This window comes from Symphalangus syndactylus, chromosome 7 (genome assembly GCF_028878055.3).
Source record: "Symphalangus syndactylus isolate Jambi chromosome 7, NHGRI_mSymSyn1-v2.1_pri, whole genome shotgun sequence".
Lineage (NCBI taxonomy): Eukaryota > Metazoa > Chordata > Mammalia > Primates > Hylobatidae > Symphalangus > Symphalangus syndactylus.
This window is the reverse complement of record NC_072429.2, coordinates 110028964-110053373: the sequence shown is the minus strand read 5'-3', so window position 1 is coordinate 110053373 and position 24410 is coordinate 110028964. Positions and strand designations below refer to the sequence as shown.

Here is a 24410-nt window from a genome sequence, read left to right as displayed (position 1 = left end):
TGATGTGAGTTCTTGGTAACCGTCCTCTTCTGAGGCCAGAAATGTTGCATAAATACGTTTATGGTTTCAATTAGAAAAGAAAACACTAAGGGATACTAAAGTGAATCACATGGGTTACACACCTATTTTTTCCTTCCCTAATTGTGTAAAACCATCTGTACCACTTTCTGCTGATCAGAAGAAAACACCCTTGTCAAGATAATGCGTTCTTTACTTATCTTCTGGTCCCTATACACAAAATGTCTAAAGCACTTAGGTGGCAAGCACCTAAAAAGCTAAAACATGTAGTTTAATGTGATGCTTGCTGTATCATGAGAAAGTGCTCTTATGTAGTTTAAAATTCTCCTTAATTCATTATTACATCCCTCCACCCTTGATTCAGCACCTTCAGAATCCAGTCACACACATACCATCCTGTCTCCTTCTAATAATTGTTGGCTAAGATCTGCAATTCACCTATGACGTATTCTGTACCATTAATAAAAATGTCTATTCCTTTACATACCAGATAATATTGTGAATTAATGCTTGTAGTAGGCTAAATATGGCCACCCACAGATATTAAGTCCTAATCCTTGAGACATAAAAATTTTAAGTCCTAATGCTTCTGACATAAAAATGTTATGAGGCAAAAGGGTCTTTCGGATGTGTTAAGAATCTTGAGATGGGAATATTATCCTGAATTACTAAGGTGAGCCCCAAATACAGTTACATGCACCCCTATAAGAGGGAGGGAGAGGGAGTTTTAACACAGACAGAAGAGGGGAAGGCAAAGTAAAGATAGAGGCAGAAATTGGAATGATAAAACCACAAGCCAAGAAATGCCTGTAATGACCAGAAAGCCTGACAGCACTTTGATTTGGGATCACTGATACTGACTTCAGACTTTTAGCCTCCACAACTATAAGATAATAAATTTCTGTTGTTTTAAGTCAGTAATTGTGCTAACTAGTTAAAGCAACCACTGAAAACTAATACAATGCTAATCATTCAAACTGCACTTAGAAAGAGATGTAGGGTTAAATGATGAGGGGAGCACATGTTTTCAACAGGGAAGGTAACTGTGCGTTTTCTTTTTTTTTTTTTTTTTTTTGAGACGGAGTCTTGCTCTGTCTCCCAGGCGGGAGTGCAATGGCGCGATCTCGGCTCACTGCAAGCTCCGCCTCCCGGGTTCATGCCATTCTCCTGCCTCAGCCTCCCGAGTAGCTGGGACTACAGGCGCCCGCCAACACGTCCGGCTAATTTTTTGTATTTTTAGTAGAGATGGGGTTTCACTGTGTTAGCCAGGATGGTCTCGATCTCCTGACCTCGTGATCCGCCCGCCTCGGCCTCCCAAAGTGCTGGGATTACAGGCTTGAGCCACCGCGCCCGGCCGCGTTTTCTTCAATAGCTGAGTTTTCTGCTTTAACACAGAGGACTGGGATATTCTGCAGGTATAGAGGTGCCAGGAGAGCCTGAGGTTTGATGACTTCTGAATACATTGACAGAGATAACTCTATATGAAGTCTCAGAGTTCCAATCCTTTCTATCAGGTCTCTGACCTCAGTGTAACATATTGCTAGCATTGAGAATACAGCTTTCTCTGGAGCTCTCCTTCTCTCATAATTAAGATTTAGCCATGATCCTGAGCTTTTCCTATGTTCCAGCTGTAGGAAATGATTCTCTTTACATGCTGCCAAGGAGGCCATCTGGCTTTCACACTTAGGTTTTAATTGGAGATTAATCATCCCCAGACGTTGTGAAGCATTGAAGAAACTCAGCAGCACCCACTGGATTTTATACAGTTAGTATTACTAATTCCTATGGAACGCTCAAAATCCTGAGCCATTGCACTTTCTCATATATTCCTTTGCACTGGTATTTCTTCTCAGTTAAATGCCAATGGAAGTTTAATAATTATACCACTACCACAAGCCATACCCATGGGCTATTTATTAGTCAGCCAACTACCACTAACGGTAGGGTCTTCACAGCCAACCAGCCAGCAAGCCATCCAACCCCAAACTCCCATTTTAGAGGTGGCTACTTTGGTTGACTCCTAGCTTCAAATGTTTATGGTCAGGTTTCCTAGGAAAACAACTCTGACACACAGATTTACATGCAAAACTCTTTTTTGTTTATTTTTTGGTTTTTCGTTTTGTTTTGTTTCGGGGGGAAAGAAGTGGTTTTCTTTGTCATCCTGATCCTTAATAGTATTAGCCAAGGCTCCTCTCAGCTGCTCTCCTGCCCTGCCCTGCCCTCTACAGCCCTCTCTTGGAAGGACTCCCCTCTCCACCAGTAGAGGACGCCAATGTGACATGAAGGCCTCTGGGAAATGTAGTCCATGGTCCTAAAGGGCCTGCTCTGAGTCCCAGGAACCCCTCCTCTAGCTGCAGGATGGACTCAAACCTTTTAAGCCTAGAATTTACAACAGTCTGGGGCCTTTCTATCTTGGTTCTGCAATTAGCCCTATCCAGAACACTTTGCAAAGCTTAAGGAGAGCCCAGGGCTGTTCACAACTTCCCCTTCCTCTAAGGCCTCTAGCACAGTGAGGTAATGGAATTGTGATTATGACATCATGGACAGTTCAGTTGCTTGCATTGGGGGAAAGGGAGAGTATCGTGGTTACAGCTGGATCACCTAAGGCAGAGAGGGAAGGAACCAACAGGTATATGAAGAAGACTATTTCCTCCTCAGGAAGAAAAAATCACCTATAAGTAAGTCTCCACCACTGTCTCTCACTTCAACCAAAGTTTCAAGTCCTTTTTAGAAGCCCTGAATTTAGATGTTAGAAGGTGAAGAGATTGGGGAACAACTAGATGGTTACTGGTTGTTATGTAAATTTGAATCTCAGCTAGCATTAAAGATGGTTCAAAGAGATTGGCAAAATAATGGAAAAAGGAGAGGTTTTAAATAATGCCTTCATGTTGTGATTTCTTTGTAGGGCAGAATTTTAGATTTTTAATGTATTGGAAAGTAGTAATAATGTAATTAATTGTTATGGTTATATTTAGAAACAAAGTTCCTCAGAAACATCTGTTTTCTCTACATATTTTGTGTTTTACTTAAGACTAGATAGATATTTTGAACCCAGAAAATTTGAGACAGGTCTCAGTTAACTTAGAAAGTTTATTTTGCCAAGTTTGATGATACACATCCATGACACAGCCTCAGGAGGTCCTAATGACATGTGCCCGAGGTGGTCAGAGCACAGCTTGGTTTTATACATTTTAGGCAGACATAAGACATCAATCAATACATGTAAAATGAACACTAGTTCAGTACAGAAAGGTGGGAAAACTCAAAGTGGGGAGGGGTCTTCCAGGTCACAGGTAGAGACAAACAGTTGCATTCTTTTGAGTTTCCAATTAGTCTTTCTAAAGGAGGCAATCAGATAGGCATTTATCTCAGGGAGTAGAGGGATAATTTTTAAAAGAATGGGAGGCAGGTTTGCCCCAAGTAGTTCCCAGCTTGAATTTTCTTCCTGGCTTAATGATTTTGGGGCCCAAGATATATTCCTTTCACATTTCTCTCCTTTTCTTTTTTCAAATGTTTTGGATAAAGCATTTTAGAAGAAAATGATTCTTTGGTTCCATGTTTCGTCTGTATCGCATGGCTAGAATGGTTTATTCCTAGGCAGGTAGGTCCCAAGTTATTAGGAAAGCTCATAGTTAGAAGGTTGTGAAGTCTCATGTCCTGTAAAGAGAAAATAGGGGGAGGAAGGGAGAAAAACAGTAACAAACTAAAGAAGAATTCTGGAAAATCGATATAGGCCACATTACTCTGAAGTCATACATCAGTAGGCAGGTGAAAGGGGCCAGGCGGAGACCAAACTACACTGGTCGCAGTCAAGAGATCTTTATTGGAGGTATTGAGCGGCACCACGCAAGGAGAACGAAGAGAAGAGAGAGAGGGCTGCTGGTGTGCTGGGTTTTATATCCCTTGGGCCTACGTGGATTGGGCTAGGGGCGGGCCCAAGGGAAGGTGGGAGATGCTTCTTTCTGATTGGCCCTCCTTTGGCGGGTTCAGACAGTGCCCGGTCAAGGAGGGGAGAAGAACCCAGAACCGGCCCCATCTTAAGGTACGGCACCATTTTAAGGTACCCCATGTTACCTAACAGCAGGTATGAAAGTGGCTTATGTATGTAAGTAGGTTGCTATTACTTTCTTCTGAATTTTAAGATGTCTAGCTTCAGTTCACAGGGCTTTACGAAAGCACAGCTTAGTTTTCAGTGATTTCAAATTAGGAAAAAGTAGGGGGGAAAGGAAAAGAAAGAAGAAAAAAGTGAAAATATTATTTTGGAGGCTTGTAGCCAGGAAAAATGAGAATTCAGCCAAAACTGTAGAAAATAATAAAAATTGAAAAACATTAGGCAAGACTAGAATATAACAAAAGGTGTAATATAGTTTTTGAAACGTATTTTTTCTGTCTCCAGTTTCCCATTTTTACTAAAGACAAATCATAATAGGACTGATTTGCCTTATTATACTTGGCCAGATTATTTGTATAAAGTACAGCCAGAATAATTATTTTTTCCCATAGAATTTTTTAAATTGGCTTTGGTGGAACTTTGTTCCATAGAAAGAATCTCAGATAAGACTTTTTTAAAGCCGAGCCCAGCCATGGATTTCTACCATCAAATACCTACAAGTTGGGTGAATTTCCTCTCCTCTTGGGGTTTCAAGATAAACTGTGGGCTCCTAGACCTGTCAGAAAGTGACATTCTTTAGAGTCATTTGATTCCTTAAAGGAAAGCACACCATTCCAGTCAAAGCTTGGTAAAAATAACCAGATTTTCCAATTGTGTCCTGTTACAAATGGAAACAGATTTTTATTGCACTTATGCAAATAACTGTATTGCCATAAGCTAAGAATACCCACAAACAGTTTCCAAATTCTGGCAAAATCAGGGAGAAACAAATATGCTCCAAAGTTTATTCATAGGATTTTAATAAATTGTTAAAAGCTGTCAATAGCTCAAAAGTTTCAAGGCCCTGAAAAACAAAACAAAGCAAAAAGTCAAAAAAATTAGTTCAGTTCATGCAGTTAATTCCTGTTCCATTTGATATTTGTGAATATTTTAGCTCTCCATCAGTCTTAAAAATGTTTCCTCTATTCTGATATCAAAATCTCCAAAGTTATCAGAAACCTGCATTCAAGAGCACCTGTTAGAGTTTAATAGCTGATTTTAAAACCACCTTCTAAAGAGGACCAAAACAACCCAACAGTTGTCCAGGGATGACAAAGAGTTTTAGGGCAGCCATAGTCAAAGGTACAGTTGACAAGAAAATCTGTTACCTCTGTGGCACACAATAATTTTAACATAACAATTATGACTATTACTTATAATGTACATGTCATATGAGAATTACAGGAGTTTCCCATAATTTGGCAACACATACCAAAAGCATATTTATACTAATACAGCCCAAAGAAAACCAAACACCATTTCATATTTGACAATGCTTCCTGCATAATTTTTGTACCCAATAAGCCAAATTATGTCATTTTTGGACTTTATTAAACCTAATATCTTAAAGTATTAATTAGGTCAGAAAAATTTATAATTTATAATTTATTATAAATCAAATTATAAATAGAGAAAAAGAGAACCTGGGAACCATAGAGTTTTCAGGTGGACCTTAGGGCTCTTTTTCCTTAATGTAAATGTACACAAACACCGTATTATTTCCATTTTACCCTGGCAAGCAGAGCTGCCCTGAAACCTACAGAGTGCTCAAAAGGGGGTCATTCCCCTTGTTTCCTTTTTATTCTTAGATTATTTCCCACTTTTTTATTCCTTAAAAGGAGAAACTTAGCTGTGGCCTAGGGTTTTTGTGTGGTGGATCGATATGTGCTGCTTGTGGGCAGGACTCAACCATGTATCACTGCTGAGTTGTTTCCACCCTCTACATGTCTCAGTTACTCTCTCTCCAGATGTCTATGAACTCTGAGAGGGCTCAAAACACCAGGCGATCAGCCCTTATATGCATTTCCTGGACCAACCATTTTTAAAATTATTTTTTGTTAGGGATTTCCCTGCAGGGCCACTGCACATGGTACGGGGTCAACCCTCAGACATTCCCATGAGGCCCCCAGTCACTCAGGGATACCTTTCAGCTGGGAGAAGCAAATGCCCTTTCTCTTCAGAGCTAAGAAAACCCAAGTCTCTCACTAATGTGTGAAAACAACAGTTCAGTTTCTCACACAAATATGCACAGACAAACCAAATTAAGATGAATTTTGGGAGAAAAAGCAATAGCGAAGACCCTTTAGAATGCACCTGCAAGCTAGAATTAGGATCCTCAAACAACAACTTCCTAGGAGAGGAAAGAAAAAACAGCCAAGACTACTTCCTGCAAACTGCTCATCCACCCGTAACTTTGTAGCTCTTGTCCGCCATTATCTCTGTGAAGGTCAAATCCTCTCACAGTGCAAAGTCATCCCTGTTACCCCAAGCCAAAAGGATCAGGTCCTGCAATACAGAAAAACAGACCTTTAGACCTAAAAAGAATCTTCCTATCACTCTAGAAAACTCCCCAAAGAAAACCTAACACCCCCAAAGAGGATAAGTAGTGCCTTTGTTCTGAATTCTTTAAAGGGGTTCAAATCATTAGAAGCCTTCTCTAGATTTTTTGGTACTGCCAATAGCAAAGGGGGAAGGAGGTATTGGGTGGAATAAAAGTAAACAAAAGAGCAATCTTTTGTTTGTTTGTTTTTTTAAGACAGGAAGCAAACACAGAAACCAAGCACACGCTTTTTTGTTTTCTCCTTTTTTTTTTCCTTTTGCAGCTACCATGAATTTTAGCCAGATTCAAGAGGCCTTGAATTTGAAATTGTCACTCAGATTTGACTAAGTCAGGTAGAGTTGGTCAAATCTGATGGGAGAAAGACCAGAACAAACAACAACAACAAAAATCTCAACAATATGACCACTGGGTGCTCCAATGGTAAGGAGAAATTGAGACCAGCTGGTTGTTAATCTTAATTTCAGCCAAGACAAACCCCAATTCAGTTACTTACTTAGCGATGAGTCTCAGGCTAAAGACTGCTCTCTACCATCCGAGAAGCAGGGGAAAAATATAACGCATCTTTCTTGCTGGAAGCAAGCTCAAACTCCATAAAGGAGCTGCCTGCCTTCCATCATCATGGAAGCAGGAAAAACTTGCCTTCCTTGTGTTGGAAACAAGAAGAACTCCAAAAAAAACAAAAACAAAAACAAAAAAACAAAAGAGGAGCTGTAGAGCAAAATCAACTTTAGATCTTGAACAGATTTGGGTAGATCAGGGATTCTCTGGAGGGGGTGCTCTCAGACCTCAGCAAGTTGTCCTATTGTTTTGAGCCATAAAGTTAGCTCATGCTGGTATCAAGCACCAATAGATCTTTCAAAGGTCAGGGGAGCATCTCCACTTAGAATTACTTTGTGGTTGCCAAATGTGAACCCCAAAATTCGAGATAGGTCTCAGTTAATTTAGAAAGTTTATTTTGCCAAGGTCGACGACACGTACCCACAACACAACCTAAGGAGGTCCAGATGACACGTGCCCAACGTGGTCAGAGTACAGCTTGGTTTTATACATTTTAGGGAGACAAGAGAAACCCATCAATATATGTAAAATGAACGTTGGTTCAGACCAGAAAGGTGGGACAACTTGAAGTAAGGAGGGGACTTCCAGGTCACAGGCAGGTGAAAGACAAAAAGTTACATTCTTTTGAGTTTCTGATTAGCCTTTTCAAAGGAAGCAAGCAGATAGGCATTTATTTCAGTGAACAGAGGGATGACTTTGAATAGAATGGGAGGCAGGTTTGCCCTAGGCAGTTGGTGGCTTTAATTTTCCTTTTAGCTTAGTGATATTGGGATCCAAGATATTTTCCTTTTATGTTGTATATCCATGATCAGCTAGAAGGTAGATCCAGTGGGGGAATCTTCCTCACTTGAAGGAATAGAGGAGGCAGGAGTCATTGAATCTGCAACTGGGGTGGAAGTGGGGGTCAGTCTGTTTAGGCTAGAGAGTTTCTTTCTGTCATTAAACTTTTGTTTTAATGGGTTTCAAAATTCTGTGATAGATTTTTGATCAATTGTTTTTATTTCAGAAGAACTGGTTTTAAAAACTAATATTTAAAGCTACCACTCTCTTCTGCACACACACACACACACACAGACACACACACATATACACACACACACAGTCTAGTAAACATTCTCCTTGCTTCCTGAACATTTTATGATGCTTTGTTATCATTTACCAGTTAAGTTTCAATGGTCGATAGAGACAAACAGTTCTGAGATATTTTCACTGATTACAACTGGGGTGGCAGGTGTTACAGATAATATTCATTTGGCTTCTGAACTTTCTAAGCAGACTTGGTGACATTGCCAGCTCTAGCAGCCTTCTTGTTCACACTTTGATGATGTTACTGAACCCTGATTTGGATGCTTGCTGTTCAAAAGAGAGATATGTGACACAAGAGTTGGTGAGAGAAAAAGCAGGTTCTTTCAGAGAGCCAGAAAACCGAGTACCGTATTAAATCAGCACAAATTTCAGTCTCTTTTTATGTTAAGGGAAGGGAAAAGAGAGGGAGTTTGGTATTGAGAGGTGACCACCGACTACAGATATCTGGGTCCCAGTGAGAGTCTGAGCAGGTTGGGTACTTCTTTGTCCTTGGTCAGGTCTCAATGTTCCTATAAATGTTTAATAAAACATAGTTGTTTAAGGCCAGGTGCGGTGGCTCGCTCCTTTAGTCCCAGCACTTTCAGAGGTCAAGGTGGCCAGATCACCTGAGGTCAGGAGTTTGAGACCAGCCTGGCCAACATGGCAAAACCCCATCTCTACTAAAAATACAAAAATTAGCCAGGCATGGGTGTGTGCACCTGGAATCCCAGCTACCCGGGAGGCTGAGGCAGGAGAATCGCTTGAACCCAGGAGGCGGAGGTTGCAGTGAGCCGAGATGTCACCACTGCACTCCATCCTGGGTGACAGAGTGAGACCCTGTCTAAAAAAAAAAGTTGTTTACATACTTCTTTAATTCCAGAATTAGTTTTAAGGGCTGCATTGCACTTTTTATATATTATTTCACTGATCTAAAATTATGTTTACATGCAAAAATAGGTAAAAGCCTCTCAAACAAAACAGTGTTATGTTATTTACTGTTTCACTGTTACAGTGATACCCATAGGAAGTGTCTGCTTCGTATTATAAACAGCAAAGCAACCTAGAGAAGGATATTCAGAGATGTTTTCAATACACATGGGCTAGCCCAGAACCCTATCAATGATGGCAGCACCAGCAGATTTCCAGAATTTGAGGCCATCATTCTGGTTTCTTGCCAGAATGATGACCGGTCTTCTTCAGCTAAGCAACCTTGCCAGCAATGTGAGCTATGTGGCAAAGACAGCACTGATTTGGCCTAGATGGTTCGGGATAATCACATGACCAGTGAAGCCAGCTGCTTTCATTGAGGCGTAATTTTTACTGTTACCAGCCACGTTCCTGTAACAAACATATTTCACAGACATGTTATTAATATTGAAACCCTTTTGTCCACAAGAAGAGCTTCTCTCATAGCTTCCTGGTGCATTTCAACAGGTTTTACTTTGGATGTAACACTAAGGAAAGGAAAGGTGAACATGATATTAAGTTTAATAATTCCAGTCTCTCCTAGGACCACAGGGAGAGTACCAAGTCCATCAATTTTGTAAACATCCTGGAGGGGCTGATGCTAAGTCTTGTCATTTAGTGGGCAGAGAAAGAAGTTGAATTTTATTATTGTCTCCCAAGCCGAGTTGTCTTACATCAAGGCCCACCATGATCCGTGATCATAGGTGTCTTTGTTGTTCATCCAAGTGTGTATTTTAATTCACACATTTGCTTGAATGACCAATATTTATAACTGTAGTCTATGGAGGTTGTGTTTTACTTAGTCAACTTGCAGTAACTAGGAATTCCATTAACAGTATATCTATAAAGGTGTTTATCTGTGTTTGATCTAGTGAATCTCCTCAGAAACAGAATAAATGGGCAGTCCTAAAATTAATTTGGAGATTATATGTCTATTTAATTAAACCAATTAAAGTTACTCTTAGTGCTTCTCTAAGAGTCACAACCAACAAGGCTATGCATACCTTAATTCATGCTCCTCCACGTTTACTGAAGGTCAAAGTTGATAACCAGAGAAGTTTATGGCATTTGCAAAATGGTCCAGGACTACCATCTATGACAAATCTAGACTTAAGTTGATTGGATTCTACCACAGCTATAAATGATCTTATTCTAGATTAAATTAAATTTGTCTAATCTTAATCTGGAAAAATATTACAATTGAAAAAAATTTGATGGGTTAAGGAGTTGGGAACAAATCCACAAACAAAGCCATATAAACTACATAAATTTGTGACTAATCAGAAACTTTGAATGGTGGATACTCAGGTGATAGATAAAAATATGTAGATCTTGAAAAACTGGGTCTTTGTCTTTATTGGAATGAAATGAACTTGTTTCTGGGCTTTTTCTACAATTATGCCACTGATCTGTTTATCTTCATGCCCACCCAAAAAAGCTTTACATTTTAGGCCGGGTGCGGTGGCTCACGCCTGTTAATCCCAGCACTTTGGGAGGCCGAGGCGGGCAGATCACGAGGTCAGGAGATCCAGAACATCCTGGCTAACGCGGTGAAACCTCGTCTCTACTAAAAAAATACAAAAAAATTAGCCAGGCGTAGTGACGGAGGCCTGTAGTCCCAGCTACTCAGGAGGCTGAGGCAGGAGAATGGCGTGAACCCGGGAGGCGGAGCTTGCAGTGAGCCGAGACTGCGCCACTGCACTCCAGCCTGGGTGACAGAGCCAGACTCTGTCAAAAAAAAAAAAAAAAAAAAAAGCTTTACATTTTATTGTTTGTAATATCTCTCTATCTGACACACTTTCCTTGGTTTTCTGCAGGGTAATCCTAGACTTTAAATGTTCTTTATTTTTTTCACATTTTGAATTACCTAGTCCAGTTTCATGAAATGCCCTATTGGAATTTTGATATTACATTCATTTTGAGTGTTTATTTTCATGAACAAAGTGTATCATTTTATGTATGTTTCTTTTCTATATTTTTAAATAAATTATATACTTTGATTAAAATAGTGTTATTCCATATTATAAAAGATTAATTTTATGCATATATTTTATTTGCTGTTCTATTTAATTTTTGCTTTAACTATATGTGAAATTAATTTATTTTAATGGCTCTCTTAAAAAGCAAGCATTTAACTTTTAGCACTCTGTTAGTACATATATATTTTTAAGATAGACAATAATATTACTTGAAATATATGTTTATTTTCTTCCTTTATAACATATATTTTATATCTTATTTATATGGTTACTTATTTATTTGTTATTAGTATTTGTTTATTGCGTTGGCTAAGAATTCAAAAACAGTATTGAAAACATGGTGTCAATGTTTGTATCCTGCTCCTTGAATTTGCTATAAATAACAATTATCAGATTAAGGATGGTCCTTTAGTTTTCTATGAAGCATTTTTAATCTTAAATGGATCTTTCCTTTTAAAATATTTTTAATCAGATAATTTATATATTATGCTATTGTGAATTCTCTAATATGTTTAGTCAAATGGTCTGAAGGATATGTTAATGCCATGAATCTTATACCCATGATTTTTATCAAATAATTTTTAACATTTTGTTATCACTATGGATTATGTTAACATGCTTGTTTTTTATATTATATTGTTGAGATTGTACAAATATTGAATTTCCCAATCAGACTCTCATGAATCAGAAATCTCAGTCAGTATCAAAGCTTAGCAAATAAGCACCAGCTGAAACAGGGAGAGGGCCAGGATTCACAGCATGACTCCCTAGCTGTTTTCTCCCCTAATGTGATGTGCATTGGCCTACATTATAATATAAATTTCTAAATTAGGTGGGCAGTAACAACACTGGTATAGAAGGCAGGTCATGAAACATCTCTATTTTATACCCAGTTATTGGCTTACATGACATTTCCCACAAAATCACGTCTCATAAATTCATGTATTCTAGACTTATTTACTATAAGCAATTCTTGACAAATATGTACATCCTGCTAAAAGCAAATCATTGTTTTTTTTATTTCCCCAAAACGTTTATCTAGTAAAGGAGTGAAAAGATTGCCGATCTGCTGCTACACCCACAGTTAAATTCACGTCCCCATTGCAAATTATCATGTATAAAGTAAATACAATGCCAACAAAAAATTTGAACACAATTTTCACAAGTGAGTTATCATGTAATAGCCACACAGGTTCAGAAATAGAACATTAACTGTACCTTGGAAGGGCTCCTTTCTAATAACAATCCTAGTCACTGAGAGGTAATATCTGATTTAATTTTTATGATAGAACTCTTGTTTTTCTTACAAAATTATCAGCTGGGCCTGCCTTCCTAAATAATAGAGTTTTATTTTTCCTGGTATTGAAATGTATTTATGTGGATTTTATATAAATATTATAAATTGATTTTTATAAAAATATGAAATTATGTTATTTTATTTTTTATCAGTCTTCTATCTCATTATATTTTATATTAATTCAGGTTATTACATGCGTTTGTGTTTAGTTATGCCCACTAATGAATAGTATTCCATTCTATGACTCTTCCAAAATTTATTTAAGCGTGCGAATAGGCCTTTGTGTTACCACCTAGTTTGGTTTAATACGGGGAAAAAACAGATTGTGTATTACGCAGAAGCATGTATGGGCATGTTTTTCAAAAAATATTGTAAGGCATATACTTCTTGGTTCACATTTACTAGAAAATGCTAAAGTAATTTTTTAAAGAATCTTTCATATCTCTCCCATAGGGGAATATGGAAGTCCCATTGTTCTATTTCTTAAAAAGTAAGTAAACAACAACACTAACAAGAAAACATTGTTGGCAGTCTTTACTAACTTTAGCCATTTCTAGCTATATAATGGCATCATATTGTGTACTAATTTGAATTTCTTTCATTTATACATTTGAGCACATTACCTTATAGCTACTGTCCATTTGGATATCCTTTTCTGGAGGCCTTGTTCCAGCATCTAATTTTTCTATTACCTTCTTTCTTTTTTTTTTTTTTTTTATTTTACTTTAAGTTCTGGGATACATGTGCAGAACGTGCAGGTTTGTGACACAGGCATACCTGTGCCATGGTGGTTTGCTGCACCTACCAACTTTAAATTTTCTTTCTTTCTACTGATGTATTGAGTTATTTAAGTATCCTCGATAGGAGACTTTTTGTTATGCATCTTACATGTCTCTCACAATATGAATTATACTTTCAATCTCTTCATAACTCTTAAAACCATGAAGATATAAACTTCTATTGTTATTTATAAACACCGTTGAATCTTCCATATTTACCTCTACAAATTGAACGGGAACTGATGGTGGGCTATAATATTCGACAGGCATCAAGACTCTTGTCTTTCCACAGGGTTACAGAGCAAATGAATAACAGGTATTGAAAAGATGACACTTGCCCTGCTTCCCTGAAGTGCCACCTTTGTTGTAAATTGTGTGCCCATATGGGCACGTGTCTACTTCTATGTTCTTTTCTCACCTCTATTGAGCCTTGTACAGATATCATTATACAAATATCAAAATATCCTTTTTTTTTTTTTTTTTTTTTGGAGACAGAGTCTGGCTCTGTCTCCCAGGCTGGAGTGCAGTGGCACCATCTCGGCTCACTGCAAGCTCTGCCTCCCGGGTTCACACCATTCTCCTGCCTCAGCCTCCCGAGTAGCTGGGACTACAGGCGCCCGCCACCACGCCCTGCTAATTTTTTTGTATTTTTAGTAGAGACAGGGTTTCACTATGTTGGCCAGGATGGTCTCGACCTCCTGACGTCGTGATCCGCCCACCTCGGCCTCCCAAAGTGCTAGGATTACAGGCTTGAGCCACCGCGCCCGGCCTTCCTGTCTTAATCATTCTGGCTTTACAATTACTCCTAATGTCTGATACAGCACAACTTCTTAAATTGAGTGTGTATGCATTTCATCTGGAGTTCTTGCTAAAATGAGGATTCTGATTAAATAACTGTAGGTGGAGTCTGAAGTTCTGCATTTCTAAAAAGCTCCTACGAGATGCTGATGCTGCATAATCATGGACCACACTTTGAGTAATGAGGCAATGAAGTCAGTCCTCCAAAGATGTTCTTTTTATTTCAGTTTGCATTAATTATTCCGGCTTTTTGCATTCAATTTAAATATTGTTATCAGTTCATCAAGTTTTGGCCCCTAAAAAGCTAGAGCCAAGTAGCAGTGGCAGCAACAAAAACAACAACAAACTTCCACGGGAAATTATATTTGAATGTAATTGCATCAATAAATTAATTATAGGAAATTGGCAGTTATAAATTACTGAGTTTTCAAGTTAAGGGACACAATTCATGTCAACAATAATTCACTTATTTTGCTAAGTGTTTTATATGTAACAATTTTGCAATTCATTAGATTTTTTTCCCTAGATTTTTATGTTATTTTTATGGCATACTTCTTAAATTTTCTGTTCGGTGCTGGTATGCTATCATGTATTTTTTTTACGTTGTTTTCTCTAGTCTTTCTGATATGGTACCCTAGAGCATTAAAACTATTAACTAAAACACATTAAACAGTGTAAAATTGTATACAAGTTATTTTACCAGCTTCTTTTATACTTGTTCATGTATCAGAAAAATTTTTCTCAGCAGCAAGGCAACTATTGATAAGGAGTTACAACCTTTACACAGTAGACTCTTCATTTAAATTTGAATCATAGAGGTTACTTCTTTTCTTGTCATCACCCGTTTAGTTTATGAACCAGATACATTCTAGTTGCATTAATGTTTAAAAGAGAAAAAATTATTAATTAAATATTTGTCCTATCCTTGAGTACTTGTACAGAATAATGTACTCTCTAACACCAGTTAAATATTAAATGCATATTATTGTTGAATCATTTTATTTTGATTGATATAAAGATACATCAATTTTCAAATGATAACAGCAGTGATGCTTAACTCAATAGTTTTTAATAGCTCATTTATTTTTGACCCATTTTGAAGCATGAATTGAAAATTGTTATGAGAGTAAAAATTGCCTTTGAAAGCAAAGCTTCTACAGCTTTTATTAGAAGCCCTTGAATAGTAAGTGAGTTTTGAGATGGTATGTTTTCTTCATTTTAGAAATTATTAAGGCTATTTCCTCCGATAATACTAAAATAACTTTAGAAAATAATATGAAAATGGTGAAAGCATATCTAATACTTTTATTGTAACCTGAAGCTATTCTATGAATATATGAATTGTCATTATTTTCAGTGTTCTGTGATTAAAGAATAAAAATGACTTAAGGATAAAGGGTGCATATTGCTTCATAATATTTAGTTGCCAATTACATATATTGGGAAAACAGGATCAGGCTTACTTTAAATAAATTGTAATGTTATTATGATAAGCAATTGTATCTCTTAATTTTCTACATTTTATTTTAATAATAGACTAGATCTCAGCCTCAAAGAGTTTTCATTCTCAAAGTTACTTAGAGATCACTTAACCTTCAGTTACAGTTAACCCTTAATGTCACATCAGTATTAATCTTACTTGGTAATAATTATATTATTTTATCAATTGAATATAAATTAAAATAGATTTTAAAACAAAAGCTGAGCATGGTTTTATTTTGTAGCTAAAAATGTAATTTAAGAATCTACTATTGTTTAATCTAAACAAAATCTCAAGCAGTATGTCTACCATATGTAATTGATTTTTTATTTTATGGAGTGTTTTGATGGGCAAATCTTTTGAATTTTGATTAATTTCAACTTATAAATTTCCTTATGGTTGCTCTTTTAATCTCCCTAAAAAAATTTCCTACCAATGGTTACAAAGAAAATTCCTTTAAGACTGTATAGTTTTTAAAAATATCTTGCAATTTATTATTCATTTTCAAGCTGATTTGATTTTTTTAAGTTCTTGTATTCATATATGAAGTTTAGAACTACTTGTTAATGTTTACTACAAGCCTTCTCGGATTATATAACGAAGCATTGGAACTACCAGTCATTTCAGGGAGAACTAACTTCATAGCGATATTGAGTCTCATCAAAGTTTGGTAGTTTTCAGTGTAGTGCTCTGTCACTTCATAAGTTAAAGGTATTCCAAAATATCTATTTTTTTTAATCTCATGGTAAATGTAATAATTAAAGAAAGAGGAAAGAATCATGAAAGGTGGCCCCTGAAGAGGGCTCCTGGCAGAGTTAGGTCAGAGGCACACTTTCTTACAGACTAAGAGTTTTTAAGTATTCAAAGTGATGTTTATCAGAGGCTTGGACTGCTTCCGTGTCTTTTTGTTGTGCTTATCTGGGAGGGAGAGTTGTGTATCTGTCTGCAGCTGCAGACATACTCCCTGAGTCTGCTTTTAACCTCCCTATCTTAGTGCACCCGAAGGGAAAGGAATGTGCTTATTAAGGCCCACTGTTTTACTGGGGCCCATTGTATGAGAGTGAAGTTTGGCAGTTACTCAAAGGACTTTCAGAGGGGAACATCACACACCTGGGCCTGTTGTGGGGTGAGGGGGAGCAGGGAGGGATAGCATTAGGAGATATACCTAATGCTAAATGATGAGTTAATGGGTGCAGCACACCAACATGGCACATGTATACATATGTAACAAACCTGCACGTTGTGCACATGTACCCTAAAAGTTAAAGTATAATTGAAAAAAAAAAAAAAAAAGACTTTCCCCTCACCTCCCTCTGTGCCTGAGCTGTCTTGTCTGTGTTTTATTCTCTGCTCTTTCTGGCTGCTCATAGTTAGAAGAGAAGCTTCTACATGATTTCCTTGAAATGCATGAGACTAGAAAGGGAGCTAGAACTTAAAGTGGCCGTGTTTGTCCAAGATGACAGTGCTCCTCCTCTGTCAGAAGGACCATTTTTATAATTTTTGTTTTAGTTTTTATTGCTAGGTTATAAAAAGAAAATTATTATTATATACTAGATTTTAGTAAAAACATTCAGACTCCTTAGCATTTTCTCAACACAGACATATACACACATAAAAGAGATTTTACTTATTTCTCTATCTGTATGCTTTCTAGCTCTTAGATTATGCCACTGTTTGTTCTTTCTAGCGCAATACTGAATATAAATGTTAAGATGGGTCAGGTGCAGGGCCTCACACCTGTAATCTCAGCACTTTGGGAGGTTGAAGTAGGAAGATCACTTGAGCCCAGGAATTCAAGACCAGAATGGGCAACATGGTGAGACCCTGTCTCCACAAAAAAAGAAAGTAGCTAAGATAAGAGGATCACTTAAGCCTGGGAGGTAGAGGCTGCTGTGAGCCACGATTGAGCTATGGCACTCCAGCCTGGGCCATAGACCCTGAAAAAATAAAAAGGGAAAGGAAAAAGAAGGAAGGAAGGAAGAAGAGAAGGAAGGAGGGAGGAAGGAAAGAGAGAAAGAAAGAAAGAAAGAGAGAAAGAGAGAGAGAGAAAGAAAGAACGAACTAACGAAAGAAAGAAAGAATGAAAGAAGAAAAAAAGAAAAGAAAAAGGAAGGAAGGGAGGGAGAGAAAAGTTAAAAGTTAAGATAACATACTCTTAACCTCCAAATTAAAAGAAGCCATTTAATATTTTAACAATAATAATCTTAGTTGTAGATTATACACAATCTATTCTAACCTTATAAAGTTTCCTATTTTATGAAGGTTTTTTTTTTTAAATTACAAATTGGTTTTGGATTTTGTCAATGAGCTTCCTGAATATGTTGAGATAATTTTTAAATTTTTTTTGTTGATAATGTGGAATACTATTTTGGTTGATTTAAAATATTAAAACAAACTTCCATAATTGGGATAAACCCATGCCTGAGTGTGTTAAAATTTTTATATGTTTTACAATTTGATTTGATAATGTTTTATTAAGAAATTCATATTTTATTTTTGAGTGACTTAAATGGAATAAATAAAATACAATTGACCTTTATTTCCTGAAAGAAGTTTATAAAATTACTATGATTTCATTATTAAAAGTTTGAAAAAATATACCAATGAAGCCACCAGGTCCTTGAGACTTTTTGCAAAATATTTTAAAATTATAATTCTCTTAAAGTGATTTAGGGCCCTTCAGTGTTTTAAATTCCTTTTGTATCAACTTTGCTAAACTGAGTTTTTGAGAACTTTGTTCATGTCATATAAGTTATTAAATGTATTAATGTAAACATTTTTCTTCATATTGCTTACCAGTTTAAGGTCTTTACAATGTCTAGTGATATCTCCATCATTTCTAATGATTATTTTTTCATTTTTTGTCTTGATCAACTATGTTAGGAATTTATCAAAATAACTAATATGTTCTATCTGTAAGCTTAAATTTATGTTTCCAACTTTGTTAATGTCTATCTTCATTTTTAGTATTTCCTTTGTTCCACTTTCAATTTTTGTGGATTGGCTTTCTAGCTTTGTAATATGATATATTACATAATCAATATACACTTGTTTGTCAGTATTATGATTTTTAGTTATAGAATTTTCATTTTAATAGATTCTATTTCTATAGAGTCTTATGTAGCCAATAAGATGATACTGTTCTTCATGTCTGTATTTATATTTAAAATAGCAGCATCAAAGTCTTTGTCTCCTTTCCAACATATGGGTCAACCCTTGATGTGTTCCTATTTATTGCAGTTTTTACTATATATTATCATATATGTATATATATACACACACATATACAAATGTATGTATACACAGATACATACACACACATACACATACATACACAATCTCCTTGAACAGATTCAAGAGTATCCACCAGTAATGTAATTGCCTGACAAAATTGCCTGCATAAGGTTCAATTAAATAATCTAATTGCTTCATGAAAGCCCTTCGCTCTGGCAGAGCTTTAGCTTCAGAAATGCGTAACCTCTGATTCTCTATACATCAACAATGACTTGCTGCTAGGCTTCCCAGAGGCCTCCATGAATGTGCTGCCAAGCTTTCGGTCAAGGACTTTAGGAGAATCCCTTCACAGTTTTCTGGGTGGGTCCTCTTCTGTATAACTTTACCTTTCCCAAAACCTGCCTAACAAATTTACAAACGAGAAGCTCTGATCTTCCCATGTATGCACCTTGGCTCAGCTTGGGATCTGCTTTCCTGATTAGGAATGCATTCAAAGGTAAAACCTTGCGTGAATGTGGAGCTCACTTATGGATCCAACTTCTCTCACTCTGCTGTTTGTTATCCAACACCAGGAAACAGTTCACTTATAAATGTGTACGGTTTTGCAGTTGTTTAAAGTGAGAAGTTCACCTTAGCTACAGGTAGAGGAAATCCATATTTTTAACATTACATGAAACAATAGAAAAGGAAATATTGTGAATTCAGAAAAGCTACTGAATCAAGCTTCTGCCTAAAACTTACAGAAACTAATTTCACACACACACAGACACAGACACACACACACACAGACACAGAAACACGTGCATTCATAGAAAATTATGAAGGTCTAATTTTAACCAAAATTATCTTGAGAACAAGAGGATTAGGAACACTACTAACACTGTATAGTCACACCAAAAATCTGCTAAAAATATCATAACCTTAACCTGTTATTCAAAATGATTAAGAAACATTAAGACATTTATAGGACATATGAAAATACAATATGTGAAAGTTATAAATATCTGAAATGGGTGGCAGGAATGCAAAAATAATTAATTTTTTTAAGTATTTAGAAATTAAGATTAAACAAATAAGAGCCCAGGAGTGAATTACAAAAATAATAATGCATTAAGAAGCATAAAAGTTAAAAAAGAAAAAAAAAATAAAAGCAATACAAGTTTTTCAACAGAAAGTAATGAATATTAAATATAGACAATAAAACTCTGAGTTAATAGAAATTTCTGAAGGAAAAAATCAGGCAAGGGAGCAGAACGCATACTAAAATGTATTATTCAGAAAAACTTTATTGAATTAAAAAAAGAAAACTACATAATGTTCCAGATTGATCAATATGTATTCCAATAAAACTGCTAGACTTCAAGATAAAGAATCAGTTCTTTGAGAATCTAGACAAAAACAAAAGCATGAGGTATAAAGGGAAAATGTAGGAAGTCTTACATATCATCAATTTATGACAAAAGTATATATCAGAAATAACATATTTAAAATTCTCAAGGAAAGACAATGGGGCCCTAAACTTCAGCCATTACTGAGAAGTGGAATATTTAGGTTCCAAGAGTTCATAACTGTTCCTTCAATAAGAAAAAGAACAGCTGAGTCTAATGTTCCCTTCACTTGTGATAAACATGCTTTGGATGTAAATAAAACTGTGAAGAATAAGTTTCTCCTCTGAAGTAGTTGCCTCAAAACACAGGTGTCAGAGCACAGATTGCTTATGATTATAGGCCTGATGAAAGGACAAGAAAGTTGTAATAGTCAAACTTCATTTTTAAGTAATTATTTTATTTATTTATTTATTTATTTATTTATTTATTTATTTTTGGAGACAGAGTCTCGCTCTTGCCCAGGTTGGAGTTCAGTGGCATGACCTCAGCTCACTGCAATCTCTGCCTCCTGGGTTAAAGCGATTCTCCTGCCTCAGCTTCCCAAGCAGCTGTGATTACAGGCGCGAGCCACCACGTTCCGCTAATTTTTCTATTTTTAGTAGATACGGGGTTTCACCCTATGGGCCAGGCCGGTCCCGAACTCCTGACCTCAAGTGATCCGCCTGCCTTGGCTTCCAAAAGTGCTGTGATTACAGGTGTGAGCCACTGTGCCTGGCCTAAGTAACAGTTTAATCAAAGAGTTGTATGAGCATCCTGCAAATGAAAAAGTGGTTGAATTACAACCCTAAACTGCCAATTAGCCATGGCTGTGACAATCACTGAAAGTTAACTGGATCAGGAGAAACAACGTTTAGCCGCGAAGAGAATACCATTTGTGGATCAAGGATGGAAGCCTGGAAGTGTATGGAGTTGTTTTCTGTTCTTTCTCCTTTGTCCACTTCTGGCTATCACAAGAATAGAGAAACTGAAGAATCATACATATGCATCCCACTCTTTGACTAAAATAAATTCCAGAAATCAATCAGGTCATATTTTTTTCACCAGAAAAATGATTTTGCCTTGAAATTACTTCCAGAGGACACGGAAATGAAGAAGTTGATGGACTATTTGGAAGGCCCATGATCTTCACATAAATAAATATTATTATTTCCATTGTAAAGATGAGGAAATTGAAGTCCAAAGTAAAGGAGCCATTAGTTAAGGTCACACAAATGTTAAGTGATAAAGAAATAATCCACCTTATGCAGTCTGACCCAATAAATTATATGCAAAAACATCATACTATAGTACCTCTCTTTGCACTACACAGAATCTACTATTGAATTTATGCTGTTATATTTATGAATACTATCATGATTTTATGCAATGTACTCTTGCCTACTTTCTAGTTGAAGTGTATTTCTTCAAGAAAGCCTTGCATTATGTACATTCCAAATGTAGAAGCACATCTGTCAGTGCTTACACCACTGTCCTATTCTTAGGCTCACACAAAAACTGCAGTGAAATTCCTAGATCATTCAGTTTAAAACTCATGCTAAGTGAGTGATGAAAGCCTCATGGGTGCTTCCATTACCTCAATTCCTTGGCCATTCACTGGGAAATAGTAAGAATTACATATGATAACGTTCAACATGAGGGAACCAACTGCTTTGTGTTGTAATATGGCTTAATGTGTACTTACAAAAAGATGCATTGAGTCAAATAGCAATCTTATCAGCTGGCCATGTTATTCATTTAATAGACACAGGTGAGTTATATTGACAATACGGAAGTAACTGCATTTGTGACACAGATAATTCTAAGAAATATCACTACGAGCTGTAGAAAATGTGACTCCGTGTATTTAATTGGCAATATTAGAATTTCCTGACATTACACTGTGTCAATTCTAAACTCTTCAGTGAGAAGAAAGACTAAGAGGGTTAAGTAGAACAGTTTGCTCATAGCTTTACCGTGTGGCGTTATATAGTCTATACGTTTGGAATGCATTCATGTAGTGTTAACAAGATGTGTTTGTGTGCAAGCAAGGGCAAGTGATGTTGACTTCTCACCTCTGTAAGCCAAAGAATATAGGGAGAAAACTTTAAAGATACCAGTTAAAATTAAATATCAGATTTCCCAGGCCGAGCAAGAAAATATTTTATACATATTATAAATGAGACTTTCAGAGTTAAAAAGCATGAATACTTTTTTCTTACCACACAGTTACTCAGTGACTGAGTAAATATCTGAGCCCAGCTTATTTCTAAAGCCCACATGCTTAATATTGTGTAGTTTTACATTTTTTCAGAAGGCAATAATAATACATCAGCTGAGTGAGTATAAGCCAGTATATATACTTCATAAATAACAGTCAATATTTACTGTAGTATTTTCTTATGGCTGCCATAAGAAAGTATCAAAAATGGGTGGCTTAATGCAATGCATGTATTTTTTTATAGTTCTGGAGTCTAAAAGTCTGAAATGAAGGTGTTGGCGGGGTGAGTTCTTTATGAGGGTTTTGGGGGAGAATCTGTTCATTACCCGTCTCCTAGTTTCTGGTGTGTGCCTGCAATCCTTGATTTTCCTTGGCTTGCAGATACATCACTCCAGTCTCTGCTTTTGTCTTCATGCGGTGCCCTTCCTATCTCTGTCTTCTTCTTATAAGGATACAAGTCATACTGGATTAAAGTCCCAGCCTACTTTAGTATGACCAAATCTTAAATTAACTAATTTCATCTGCAATTATGTTATTTCCAAATAAGATCACATTTTGAGTTACTGGGTGATGACTGCAATGAATCTTTTGGAGGGACACGATTTAACCCAGAATATCCACTACATGCTGAGATGCTATATGTTAATTAATATTCAGAATGTGTTATTCATGACGCAAGGAGAAACCATACATCTTTTGAATCTTTCTTCCAGTTGAGAGCTAAACAGCAACTTTGATTTCATAAGCAAGTGTAAGATTCTTTTTACAAAATTATTCAAAATGCAAGAGTTGTAAAAATATTATGTAACAGAACAGTATAACAACTACACTGACTGGAGAGTGAAAAGCAAAAAGTACAAATAGCAACATAAATAAATACTTCATATCTTCTGAAAGACAGAAGATATGAAAACATTTGCAGATATCTCTGAAATATAAGTCCAGCGATGTGCAATAACTAATAGACTTGTGGACTCAATTAATTATGTATTTAGAGATGAAGAACAAGGAAGTGCATTTTAGCAAGAATTCAGATAGATTCCAAGGATATGAGTAAAAGCAGAGAGGTATGCAGAAATGTGCTGTGGAGGTTATAAATTAAAGGGCAGTGATTATGCAGTTATATGCTCAATGTTTGATATTCATTATTTTTATCCATAATAATTACTTTTAAAAATTAATGTTATTTTGCCAAAGAATAGCTTATTATAATTATGTCACCCCACATTGTTGAAGATTAAGTTCACTATTGTATTAGCAAAAATGCTTTATAGCATTGAATTAATCAAAATGTTAAATTTAAAACTTCATATAAAAGAAATTCGTACTTCATATAAAAGAAGTATGGAGCTAAGTATTCCAGGGTTGAGCATCTATGGAGTTCTCTATACCATACTTCACTCTCCTTGTTGATGGTTTTTAAGTTGATTGTTTTATTTTGGTTTCTGGAACTCCAGTTATGACAACGTTAGGCTAGTATAAAAAACAAAGGGAGGCCCCAGCTGTACGTAGCTGCCTAGGTTACCTTGCACCTTGGTAATTATTACACTGCTGAGTAAACAGCAGCCAATATCTGTTTGGCATTCTGAGCCTCATTTACGCCAGCTCTGCACTGACTATACCAGGATGCCAGAATAGTTGAAAGGAGAAAGAAAGGCAAGACAGCAAGCCCTTCCCTAAAGATTCAGCCACATTGAAATAACACTGTCAGTCTCATCCAACCCTTGCTCTTATCATTCACTACTGAAAACTTCTACCTAATATGACAAAAAACAGGTTGCAAGTAAACACATTACTTCCCCAAGACTTTGTAAGGAATATTGTGCCCAGATTGAAAAAGAGTTTGTGTTTCTCACGAGTAAAGGTAAGATGGATGTTATATTCTCTATTGGAGAACCCAAATATGAAACAGCTCACTTGTTAATTGAATAGTTTCAGAAGTACTGAACTCAGTCTTCAGATTTTCAATTATGTAGACAGGGTGAATTAAGTTCAAAAAGGTTAAACTATTTTGCAGAGGTCATCCCAATACTTAATGCAGCTATAAGAATGTAAATCCAGGTTTCCTAGACACTAATTCATGCTTGATTTGAATATAATATGCCCCTTTTAATGTGATTCTTTCTAGACAAGAACAAAAATTATATTTACAGCTTAGAT

At 36.3% G+C, this 24410-nt stretch overlaps 1 long non-coding RNA gene across 1 annotated transcript in view; it reads left to right on the top strand.

Moving 5' to 3' along the window:
* The first annotated feature begins 2588 nt into the window (after window positions 1-2588).
* LOC134737241 (uncharacterized) overlaps window positions 2589-24410 on the top strand; it is a 154205-nt gene continuing 132383 nt past the window's right edge. The window contains exon 1 of the long non-coding RNA XR_010121933.1: window positions 2589-2696. This is a non-coding gene — a long non-coding RNA (uncharacterized lncRNA). The remainder of the gene's footprint in view (window positions 2697-24410) is intronic.